Source organism: Centroberyx gerrardi, chromosome 20 (genome assembly GCF_048128805.1).
Source record: "Centroberyx gerrardi isolate f3 chromosome 20, fCenGer3.hap1.cur.20231027, whole genome shotgun sequence".
Lineage (NCBI taxonomy): Eukaryota > Metazoa > Chordata > Actinopteri > Beryciformes > Berycidae > Centroberyx > Centroberyx gerrardi.
Window position 1 is genome coordinate 1,255,312 of NC_136016.1, and position 13,290 is coordinate 1,268,601.

Consider the following 13,290-nt stretch of genomic DNA (forward strand, 5'->3'; position numbering starts at 1 on the left):
GAAATCAATTTCTAAAATCTTATATACTGTATAACATATGATTGTCAGTTTAAAAAGTGGTATTCTTTTTAGGCCCACTCTGTACTAGTAGCCATATCTACATAAATTTCAAGCAAATCATTTTGACTAACCACCATACCACTTATACTTTGGTTTTGTAGAGACTTGCATTTTTGTTGTACCCTCTGCTGGTCAATGTTAAAAACTACAAAAGTAATATTTCGGAGTAATCTACACCTTTCCTCTGTTGCCTCATTTTCCCCCATCTCTACCCTCCCATATGTATTTGTTTATTTATTTATTTTAGTTTGCCTTTTGCCCCCCACCCCCTACCCCCTTAATTTTATTCATTTTCTGCCTACAGACAGTGAAAAATTGTAGCTAGCTAGTAGTTAGCTTTTGACAAGGTGCACTGAATTATGCTGGTTAGCTTGGTTGGCGATGTTAGCTTATTCGGGAATCACCTGAATGTGTGTTCTTAAATTAGTGTTAGACGTCTTGGAAGTTGAGAGCAGCTTCTCCTTTGGATTGCACAGTAAGCACCTAAACACATAGTTTTTCTCTGTTGTTTCGGTTAAACTCATATATTTGTCAAGGTACGGCCATGGCGACTCCTTCGGCATCAATTCCTCTCCGTCCTCAACATTACTGGCTCCCTCTGCCATCTTTCCATCAAGTAAAGTCAAGCTCGTGTGTTAACTGTGTTCCCCTGCACCAGAGACGTCAGAGGCATCAGCCCAAGGATTGGTCTGTGATGTCACCATCATACGGAAGTGCTTCCGTCGGCTACACATACACAATTCCTCCGTGTATGGCGCTGGCGTCATGTACCTATCCTTAGAAGTTTTATTCCAGACCACAGCAGAAAACTCCACTGCACTTGAGCTTTGGAAATGCTTGTGAAAATGTAGCTTTTGTGGACGCTACCGCACTACTTGATCAATAAAACAATGTTGGGCTTTGATAGGGGCAGGTTTGGTTATTAGCAATTAATAATTAATAATCGTGAAATGATTAATATTCATAAAATTATTGACGGGAGTCAATATTAACGGGGCACCACCCTGGAATCAGGGACCAATAACCGAACCTTCAATACAGTCTCAAAATGGCTGTTCACCCCCAAATGACAGTGTTTAAGTACCACTGTACATTTATGAGTGAACAGTGAAGGGTGAATTCGTACACAGGCCCTCACAACCAGCCGTTATTACAGCACATATGCACAAGGAATCACAGACAACTTCTCTTTAAAAGTATAATGGAGTTTATTTAACTTTAGCAATATCAATCAATAATCAATAACACTGCAGTTAATCAACAACTATTATACAACTATAACTATAGGTCTAACTAGCAAGCATAAAGGCACAAACAGCATATGGCACGTATGGATGCGTGCGTATGTATGTATGTATGTATGTATGTATGTGTGTGAGAGAGAGAGAGAGAGAGAGAGAGAAGGCAAGATGGCGGACGTGACCACGTGAGTGGGACGTCTCGCGAGAGTTCAAGATGGCGGCTGTGACCGCGCAGTTTGAACAAAGGGGGTTTGGAACCAAGATGGAGTTGGAGGTAGGCAGCTAAACCAACACCATCTAATTCTTTGGTAGCAATGAATGTGTAATGAGATGTGGGTGTGTGTGTGTGTGTGTGGGTTAGTAAGAGAGAGAGAGAGAGAGAGAGTAAGGGGGGAACACTCAGGGTAAACCTAGAGGTTCTACTCGCCGAGACACAACAATAGCCTTTTACCACACGGGAACTCGGGGTACGACTTGGAAATAGTACGCCGGGTTACTGGTCTTTGAACTGGTAAAATGCAGTATATTGGCTGTATACGGTGGCTACTAACATGGATGCAAGCTCAGCGGCATGCAATTGAACACAAATCAGCTTTACATTAACACAATCAAATTAAGCATAATGATTGAGGTATTATTCATACAGCATAATATGGACGCGGCGGTCCGATGTGCTTCCCAATACGCACAATTACAGCTTCTGATCAGTAAGCTTATTTAACACACCTATTCTAGTCTCTGCCCAGAACCAAAGCCTCTTACTTGGGAATCACTCTCGAGTGATTGGTGTGTAGTTGAGTCCGTCTTATCGATCCGATGGGGTTTTCCAAAGCGAATCTGCGGGACCGTTATCTCTCCGTGCACGGAACAACGGCCAGCTGGCTTTCCTCGTAGGCAGCGAAAGATGTCAGCCAGGGGTCGACCTGATTGAAGAAACATATCCTTACGTTGTCTTCTTGGAGGGAAGGAGTGTCCTTAGCTGTATTCTCTTCCAGTCCACTTCTGCAGGTCTGCTACACGGCAGTGCGTGTAAGGAGTTAGATGCACAAACAGCTAATCTAATCCTTCTGGATCCAACAGTGTTATGGCTAACACTAAACAGTCTGGTCTCGTCCCGCGAGTTGAAGACTGCGCCTCAGCTAAACAAAAGAACAGTTCAAACGTTTCAGGTACCACCTTGTTTAGCAACGGGATCGCAATAAGGGGCCATGAGGAAAGGTATCTCTGGAATTTATACTCTTGGTGACGTCATGGGGACATCCCGGGGCTCGTCCGAGTCTCGTCCAATGAGAGACCAGAGGTTGGCTTTCAGCCAGTTCGCACCTAGGTGTGAACTTCAGGGCCTGTTGGAATTTTGGCGCTGCTTTCCTTTGTTTAAGGTCCCAGCCCAGCGGGTGGGCTAGAGTTCAGGTTTCTGATTCCCTTGCTAGGCCGGTGTTTTAGGCTTTCAATCTTACATGTAGGCCTTTCCTTTGTTTGACCACATGGCCTGGCCCAACAACAGCTTCACTACTGAAAATGTCATTTGATTCAAAAACAGCAACGCTACCACCACGCTACTGAGAAATGTAGTTAAGCTAGTAGCGCCGCTACTTGTAGCGACGCTACTGCCCAACACTGCTAATGCACAATCAAACCTAATCAATGGACAAATTCTGCCTACAATGTGTGCACACAGCACTGGACACCAAGTGTGATGATCAGTGTAACCCTACATTCATTCAAAGGATTCTAGATCTAATATGCCCGTCAGCACCAAACACCCCTAACACCCAAACGTTCATTGAATCATTACTGAACCAGCACATATTATGACAATTATGGAATAGGTAACAATGCATGAACTTAAAGGCACCTTATGTAACATTTGATCGTTTGGATCGTTTCGGTAGTCTCCCCTCTCCGTCACCCTCCTCCCTCCGCCCCCTGTCTCCATCACCCCTCAACTACATCGTTCGGCAGCTCCGTCTCCCTCTTCTCATCTCCCTCACCCCTCCGGCTGCATCGTTTGGCAGCTCCCTCCTTTTCATCTCAATCTCTGTTCCCCCTAGCCATATACAATTGACCTCAAACTTCCCTGCTTCTCATTTTCCTTCTCAGGCTCTCGTTCAACTCACTGGTGGTGGTCCATTTTTACTATTTTACCCCGCATGTAGGCGGCGGGGCCCCCCTTTACCCTCTTGGGGGGAGGAGGCCAGCCTCCCCCTTTCCTTGGGGGGCGGGATTCCATCCTGGCCTTCCCTGTCCCAAGAAGTCCATCAGAGTTCAGCCATGGTCCAGCCTCAGGGGTCCCGATTGAAATGGAGTCTCTGATCAATGGGAGTGGCAACATAAGTTCTAGCAGGGAAACTGGTTCTCAATCGCCGTCTAGCTGCATCCAATTAGGATCTGAGAGGACTCCAATGCAGACACGGAGGCAGGAATACAGTTCAACGGTGATTTTATGAAATCAGCAGCCAGTTTCGTAGTACAAAACAGGCAGGAGGTCAAAATCAGAAAAGGCAATACTCAGGCAAAGGTTCCAAAATGACAGGCAGAGAAATGATGTCAAAAACTAGCAGGATCAAAACCGGGATAACAGATAAACAGGCAGACAGAAAAATGTCTGGAACGGACTAGGGAAACCACTAGAACGATCTGACAAAGGCAAAGTGAGAAACAACTGTCTTATATAGGGAGTGGCTGATTAGGGAATGATTAGCACCTGGTCACTGGCGGGAAACGGAGAGAGAGAAAGGGAGGCTGATTATCAATATTGGTTCTTCTGATCATGTTAAGATATTTGGCAACAGGCAAAATGCAACAGTGTAGAAATGATGATTTAGGTCTATGCAACCCTCCATCAGCAGAATAATCACAATTACAGCTCTTTCACAGCCTCACATTGTGATCCAGTATATTTCATTCCCACTAGCATTTATGGATATAGCGGGTTTTCCCAGTGTTTTGTTGTCTGCACCATGATGATCCGCTCTTGTTCAACAACCCTATTCATATAGGCTTCCCAATAAAGGCCAGCAATTGTATTAATTTGTCAGTCTTGATACGTTTTCAGCACGTCTTAACGTCAACTTAATAGACAAGTCATAATAACATTACCATGTCTGCACAAATCACACATTGCGTGATATTCAGGGGCCGTACTCACAAATATTCTGAGAATACTCTCAGAGAGTGCTTAATTTAGCATAAAAATTCCTAGCAAGGAGTACCAGCTTAGGAGTGATTTAGGAGTTCTCAGAGCAAGGAATGAACAAGAGCTTTTATCTTAGTGAGGAGGTGTGGTTGACCCCATTGCTAGAGTATGACGCTCTCTTTTAGATGCTGTCATTGGTCGATCAGGAAAAATCTCAGGATCCCTCTTAGCCATTCAGAGTGCACAAACAGAAATTGATGATCACACAACTTATAATGTAAAAACATATTGGGGCAACCTACCAATATTGACAAAGTGTTTGAAAACAGTCCAACTTTTTAATACTTGCGCAGTACTCACAGCCTGGTGCCTTTAGTTGTGTGGATGCAGTAATGGTATTATGACTTGTCTATCATTTTGACGTTAAGACGTGGTGACTGACCAATTAGTATGATTGCTGGCCGATATTGGGAAGCCTATATTAAAGTAGATCATTGATGATGTGGACATGTGTACACGTGTGTGCACAGCCATTGTATCATTACGCACAGCCATTACGCACCGCTATATCTTGTGAGCCTTAATAGCTTATTGATTGATCACACATGAGTAGGTCTAAATTATGATCCGATATGTGTGATATTCTTATTTCCACATTACTGTACAATTTGGTGACATAATGTAAACCTGTTTACTCGTGCTAATACAGTATATAGTGACCCATTGGCGTCTTTGCTTGGCTGGAGAAACCTATAGTCCAGACAATGAAGTAGCTAAATAAAAGTAAAAGTAAAAATAAAAGTAGCTAAATACTATAGGCTAATGTTAGAACTTTAGTGTTTCAGCTTCCACTGTAATAGTTATCATGTATGTTCCTTTGCAGATTCAAGAAGAAGAAGTCCTGAAGAACACTCATGTTAACACTAGTACTGTAGTTGGTGACCAACCAACATCTGTTACTGCCCCCCAATTAAAGTAGTCTAGAACCGGCCTGCTCCATGGTGCTGAAAGGCCCCACATTATGTGTGGATGTGGCGGCAGTGTGCGGCAGTTCCAGCCGCCAGGTTAAGTCACGTGAAAAAATAACTCGAGAAAACGGATTTCGTTTTGTCGAGATAACAAGATAATTAAGTCGTTATGACGAGAAAACGGATTTCGTTTTGTGGTGATAACGAGATAATTATCTCGACATAAAAAGAGAAAAAAATTGTATGTATGCCCTCTATGGACTGCCGTACATTAGTGAAAACCCACTATATCCACAAATGCTTTGTAGTGGAAATTAAATAAATTGCGTCCCAATATGAGGCTGTGAAAGAGCTATAATTGTTTGTGTGATTATTCTGCTGAATGAAGGTTGCATAGCCTTAATATTGTTCATTTCGAGCGTAATAGTGCTGCTTTGTTAAATGGGAGATATAGAGCATCTGTAATGAGATAAACCACAAACATTCTCTGTAGCATTATTAACTCACTGTCATTCAGTGTTTGGAGAACGTTCCCACCTCTGCCTCTTGCAGCCATTTTCTCCTCTGCTTAAGAAAATCCTAAGCTTTCTAGAAGTCCTCCACCCTACTCTTAACACTTTTTCACCTTAGGAGCTGTCTTAAGAGCTAAAATGCTTTGTGAATAGCTTTTATCTTTACTAGGATTTCATCTTAATTTTAAGGGTAAATTCTTAGAAAACGTCATAATTCTAAGAAATGAGGTTAACAACTTAACCAGGTTAAGGAACAACACCACGCCTAACTCCTCCCCCAATTACCTGTCTAACTCTACTTATACTTGTCTAACCCTCTCCCCCTTGTTTGCTCCAGTTCTCACATTAGTGCGTTCCCAACCGGACAGAGCGTTCGCCATTACTATTGGCAAACAGTTGCCCTAGTATCCAGCCTTGCTAACCAGCAACATTAATAGCAGTTTAGCCTACCTTTTCAGCATGGATTCAGAGCTGCAACTGAATGCTTCGGACAGCGACATATTCAAAGACGAATCTAGATCCCCTGAATCTTTGCCAACTCAGTCCCTGCCTCAGGCCCAAGCGTCCCAGTCTCAACCATCCCAGCTTCGCTCCCTCGTACAGGTTCCGCAGCATCGGGCCATCAACAACCCTCCATCCAGCAGTTCCAATGAAATCTCTCCCACCCCCCTTCCTTTCATCCCTGTGTCCGCAGACTACAGCAGGTACAGCAAGACCAACCAGCTCGGACTCACACATCCCATCTTCATATTCCGACTCAATTTGTACTTGAGCCCTTTGGAGCCTCTCGTCAACTACATTAATTCAAGATTGACCGCCAATGCTTCCCCCCAAGATCTTCTCTTCATAACCGGGACGGGGAAAATTGCCTCACGCTTCTGGTTCCACCACCATTTCCGCCAAGTACTGATCAAATATCAGCATATCTCCAGAACACTAATCCGGCCATTCTTTATGCATCGGTGCCGCTTCCACAGCCTCCAGTCAAGGAGTATCAGATCATACCATACAAATCCTCGGACGGTGGTCATCACAAGCCTACCACTGTTACATGTTACAATAACCTCCACGACATCCGGAAAGCCCATGCACACCTTGGAATTTGATGCTCTTTTGGGGACACGATGGAGCCTGAAGAGTCCGAACTGAGACGATGCCCCCACCTCTAGTCTCATCTACCTGGATTCCTCCAATTCACCCAACATCACGACCACAATTCTCCTCCGTCCTTCTCGACCTCTACATCACATAACATTGCAATAAACTGTTAAATAAACTGCATTCCATTGAGACGTGGTCTTTGTTAGTTAATGTTAGAATCTCTTAGTACTGGGAAGCACAAGCACAAGGACACAAACTGACAAACAGGTCAAATTATTATTATTTTTTAATTAAATTTTTTTTTTTTTTTTTGTGGCATTTGTGCTTTATTGGACAGTCATTGTAGAGAGAGACAGGAAAGACAAGGCAGAGAGTGGGAATGATATGCAGCAAAAGGGCACCGGCTGGATTCGTGCCACTGCAATTAGGACTTAGCCTTAATGGTACGTGATCTACTGGTTGAAAGGCACCATTATTAACAATTGTCCTACTTAATCCTAACTCTTAGACAAAATGTATTTATTGATAAAGTAAACTAACACACAAGAGAGAATGTGCACCTTCCTCTTGGTGGATAATTTTCATCCTTCTACAATCACAAGATGTATGAGCAAGCACAATAAATGCATAATAATGCATAGTAATGTTTGAGTGTTTATTTAGTTTGTTTGTTGGAAAGTGAATGCTCCATAACATCACTCAAAATGAGGAACAGTACGATTTAACAGTCTTATCCACCATGCCTTTATCTAGAGTATAACCCATCCCATCTTGCGAAACAAACTACCCCACCTTTTCTGCTTCTTAATTCTCTGCCTTATTCCACTTCTCTGTTATACATAAATGTATCATGGCACTTTGCTCAATGTTTAAAATGTTAAATGTAAATGCAGTTTGTGTTAGCTGAATCTACTGAATATATTCTAAGTGAGGGGCGTGACAGAAAAACCCTTCACCAATGCAGGTATATCCAACCTATTACGAAAGGACAATCAATTATTCCAGTGTGGTAGAAACAAAGCACCAGAAGTCTTGTGATCTCACCTTTCTTTTAGGCAACATCTATATAGCAAAAGTATAACATTTGTCCAAAGTGTTTACAAGTTATGCGCCTTCTCTAACAATCATCACAAAGTGTTTAAAAAGTTGTCCAACCTGTCCAACTAGATTCATAACGCTATGCGCATGCTTTCTCCCCTGTTGTTTCTGATGTCTCTGCTTCACATGGGTAAACATCATCTGAACTATCTGACCTCGGTAATTACACAACTGTAGAAATTTTGGCTTATAAATCCATTAATTAGCCTGCATCCATCTCCAATTAAGGCTTTTTAACAAGCAGCTGCTAACGAGGTGTTTCTAGCTGGGACCCGGTTTCCACAGTGCTATGGATGGATGGCTCCGCTAATGCCTGGAACTGCAGCCACAGAATGGGCCTTTCATTACAGAGAAATATCAAACAGAGAGGTGATGATCATTTAAAGCTACACTAAGTGATTTTTTTCAACCACTAGAGGGGGACAGATACAGCAACACATTTTGTAAACACACACAGCAAAACTACTGGGCTACAGGAGCCCTTAAGGACAAACTGTGCATAAAGGCTAATGGCTAAAATAAACGTACCTACAGAGAAATATCGCCGGTTACTAGTCTCGCTTTGCCAGATTTTTCTCCCGCTGAAGGTTACATGTCCCACAATGACAAGTGAAGAGGTAGGTAGCAAGTTTACTAGTTGAAAATATTTACTCGCTCGCTTCATCGATTCGCCATTACTCGGGCCGACTTTGACAACAAGCTTTAGAAAAGAGGTGAAAACAACAACACAGCTGGCCCGCGTGTGTGGCTATTTGTTTATATCATTACATCTCACAGAAAACTCCATGTAGCGTTAGTTTCAGGATTGGTTACAGGGTCTGAAATCGCTTATTGCAGGTTTAACTGGAGCAGTTTCTTGAACTGCTTCAATTGCAAGTTGTTGTTTACATTTACAGACTTAAGACTTTGCACTGACTGATTACACCATCAGACCCTGCCCACAAATTGAATAATCCAATCAAAATGCCAGAACATCCCAGTAATCGGACTGCCGCTTTCAGCAAGGAGGTGACCAGACCTACGAGGTGCCAAAAAATTCAAAGTAGGCTTGGTTAACATGTGAAAAGAATCAAACAATTCTCAGGAAAAACAAATGCAAACACAAGAGGGCTGGGGCCAGGCTAGAAGTTACCCAGGTTTAAATGAAGATTTGGGTTTCATTCCTTTTGTATGAACTATATCCTGACACTCTCCTCCGCTTTATCTTTATAATTTGTTCTTCTTCTTCATGTTTGTTGTTTTAAATGCTTGACAGCATCACTGCTGCTATCTGGTGACTAGCTGACTTAGACTTGACTGAGTGATCAGGTTATGTGAATGTTATTCTGAATCATTGCTGATGTGAATGTAAGTTTTCTGGGTTTTTAAATGCGTTTTGTTTGCAGTTTGCTTTTTGACTAACCCTATAGAAGCACAATGATTGTTTGACCCTTGTATACAACCTATGCATAGGCAGTAGCCATATTGAACATGGAAGTGCTCCCTAAAGAGGGCCAACATCGAAATGTGTTGGAGCATTGTACATTTTTAACCTGTTCTTTGAACAAGCCAATGGAATAAAGTTTGTTTTTTTTACTTGTTTGATGCAGTTACCCCACACCACAGAGCACCTTCTACTGAAGATTTTGACTTTATACACCCAATTTTTTTTTTTTTTTAAATTAAAACCTATTGTATATTATTGTCAAGAAAGCACTGAAGCAGTGAAAATGTTTTTGTTTTGTTTTTTTTTGCAAAATGTTAGACCAGATATCTCTATTCTCATCTACCCCGATAACTGGTCTCCCTGTGTGGCTGTGTTGGGTTTACTGGTTTCGACACATGAGATCTTGGGCTAATTACCATCACAGCAGGATGAGCTTCTCACCTGCAACATCACATCCAGCAGGAAACGACAGAGACAGAAAGAAGAAACATGGAACTCATGCTTGGCTGAATAAAGGACAGACAAAGAAAGAAAGGAAACTGTCAGCCCCTCCTGTTGATCCAATCAGAACAAAGACAATGGGCTCTTGCCATGACAACGGCAGAGTATTATTGGGTGTCAAAAGGGTTTTAGAGAGGAGAAACACTCCAGCTGTGTGATGGAAACCTGGCATCTCCACAGACTGAACTTCTGAGGCCACACTAGAAGACTATTAAAATCCTAACCAATTTTGAAAACTCATTGCATCCAGTGCTGGAAATAGGCCGGAATGCACACCAATGGCGTTCCAAGAGTACAATTTAAGGGGGGATGGAGTTCTGCCTCAGAATAATCAAAATTTTGTTTGTTTGATTATTGAATTTATAAAACAATTCTAAATTCAAGCCAGATGAATAATTGAAATATTTCGCAATCTAGCTCAGAGGTTCCATCAAAAATCAGGAAAAATGTCCTCAATGACGAAAATCAAGGTAATCACAATCATCTTTAATCCCGAACACAGAAACTTGGGCATCTCCGAGATTGTTAAAACTGTTGCATAGAATTATTTTGCTTTTCCTAAAAACATGAAACGGTGGTTCAAAACCGTCATCTCAAATGAAGTTGATGCCTTCACAACTGTTCACAACTTGACACCTGATATAGAATAAGGAAGATCTCCAAGGAGTAGATGTAAGAATAGATTATATATCCTACTACCTACATACAGTATATCCTATGTTTAGAACAGGCCCAGTGTTCTAAACATAATATTCTATAAGCAGAAATCATATGATTTATTTTCAATTGTATCACCTTAGCAGAATTACATGTCTGTCTGAGGAAAAAGCAGTTGACTAATCTAGTACCATCTCCAAGTAGGGTCCCCCCAGTAAAATCCAACATTTCCAACATTGATTGCCTCACACACAATTGGTGGCTGGACACGTCAGTCACTGCGTCAGTCATTAGTGATGGGTTCGGGGAAAATCAACCCCCTCCACACAGAAAACGGTCATGTACATCTACTCGGACACTAGACGATTAACCAGGATTTGGTATCAGACACTTGAGATTATCCTGATGACTCCAGATATGTCAGATGTCAGGACCTCTAATCTCACAGGAACTCATTATATGTAATTAAAGGAATACACCAAGTTTTTGGGAGACTGTCCTGTTGGTCAACTTACCTATTTGTGATGACAGCATAGACACCAAAATCATCCATGTGTCCCTGGTAGATCATTAGCTCTGGTGTGCCATGTTAACACATCTTGGCATACACTATTTTGAGTGATTGCAGGCCACTAGCATCATCTTAAAAGTGAGACTATAACAGGGTTTTATCATTAAAAAGTATGAAAAAGCATTAAATCAATTTGCAAGAATTAAGGCCTTAAATGTCATCAAAACGTCTGAAATATGATTCCCAGAGGTCTTACATATTTTCTGTCTATCTTACTGGCTCATAACATCACCCCCCCCCCCCCCCCCCAATTGGGTGAAGTTGGTTAGCGTTAGCTACAGCTTGAGCTGCTAGACCTCTGGGTTAGCAGGATCTCTATCGTCTAGACACAACACACACAACAGGTGGTGTGCTCTTCAATATAAACTTTCATACTGTCAGTTTCAGGCCACCGTAGCTCACAGGGACGGGTGAGAGAGGTTGGGGCGGAGATGGGGGCTTTGGCTGAGACTTGTGGAGGATACACTGCCGATGTTGTTGTAGTTCTTATGGCTGCAGTTAGATGTTACTAAAGAATCCATATTACTGATCCCTTAACCCAATTACTTGTTTGAATTCCTAAAAAAAATCAGTATATTAATTAATTCTGATTTATTATAGCCAGTAATTTGCGTGTCTGTGTTGGTATACCGTAGGCTATTATTTTAACCAATTGATACATGCCGGAACAAAATTGATGCATCGTTACTGGCTGCTTTCAAACTTTAGAGTGAGATGAGCGTGATAAACTAGCGGGAAAGTCAGTACAGACATATAGATGCACAGTGCTAGCTAGCTAATCCAGAGATGCAAAAATGGTAATTTTCACAAAAATAGCTGGAAGAGAAAGATTTTCAGGCATGGTTGTACGTCATTGGTGTAAACGACCGAGAATCCTACTGTGCAGCCTTAATGGTGTAACCAGTTAGTGGCATTAAAAAGGTCTTAAAAAGCATTAAAGTGGATACAGACAACTTTTCAACTTTCCCCCCATTGTCCCCCCCTAGCGTTTCCAAGTGGTATTGTTGTTTGCGCCGCTGTCGCAAAGACAACCGGATCGCTTTCCGTTAGAGCCTAGCTCCGTGCAATAGAACAAACCATCTGTCTGCTTATCAACTCCTTGATCATAACACAATATAGTCACCACTGCTCATTTTAGAAAGGCCACTGCAAGAAAACGTGTTCTTTGTTTAGATTATCAAACGGACAATGGATCATTTGTTTGTTTCTGGCTGCTAGCGTTAGCAACATGGCTAACATTGCTAACGCTAGCTAACGCTAGCAGCCAGAAACAAACATGGTTAGATGTTTGTTTCTTTTGTTCCAGAAAGTTTCTGGCTGGTCCTGGCTTCCTTGTAGCTCCTGGTTCGTTTTCTGGCTGCTAGCGGTAGCGTTAGCAACATGGCTAACGCTACCGCTACCGATAGCTACCGGGGAAAACCTAGCTTACCGTATTTCCTCTAATAGTGGCCGGTAGTCAATTAAAAGCCAGGTCTTCGATAATGGCCGGGGCCGTGGTCGACGTGAACAAATAAAGGCCTGCCCCAGATACAGGCCGGGGAAAAAAAACAAAGGAAACAAGACTAGGTCAAAACCTAGTATATGGCTGGACCGTGTCCGTCTCCTCTCTCCACCGCTGTCCTCTCCACCACGCCCACGGCCCGCATTGATCCTCCCGATCCAAGCCCCAGACGCACCGGGGACAAATCAGCGCCCAGCAATCGGCACTGGCCGATTTCCTGCCCCCAGGAAACTTCGGGAAGCGTCGGCAGTAAGCCCTCGGCGCGCCGAAACCTCCATGCTTGTCTGTGTCTCTCTCCGCAGACAGAACAGAGGGCTGTCAGGTGGACTGAGCTCGCGCATATGCATCGAAATAAACACCGATATGATATAACTGTATAGATTCTACTTTAGCTTCAGTTAGCTTCAGTTAGCTTCAGCTTACATGCAAACAACGGTGGATACCAGTAAACTCCTGGTGCCTGTTTGTAACTGTAGTTTGTAGTAACGTACAAGTGCCACAAGATGGCTCGGCCGGCG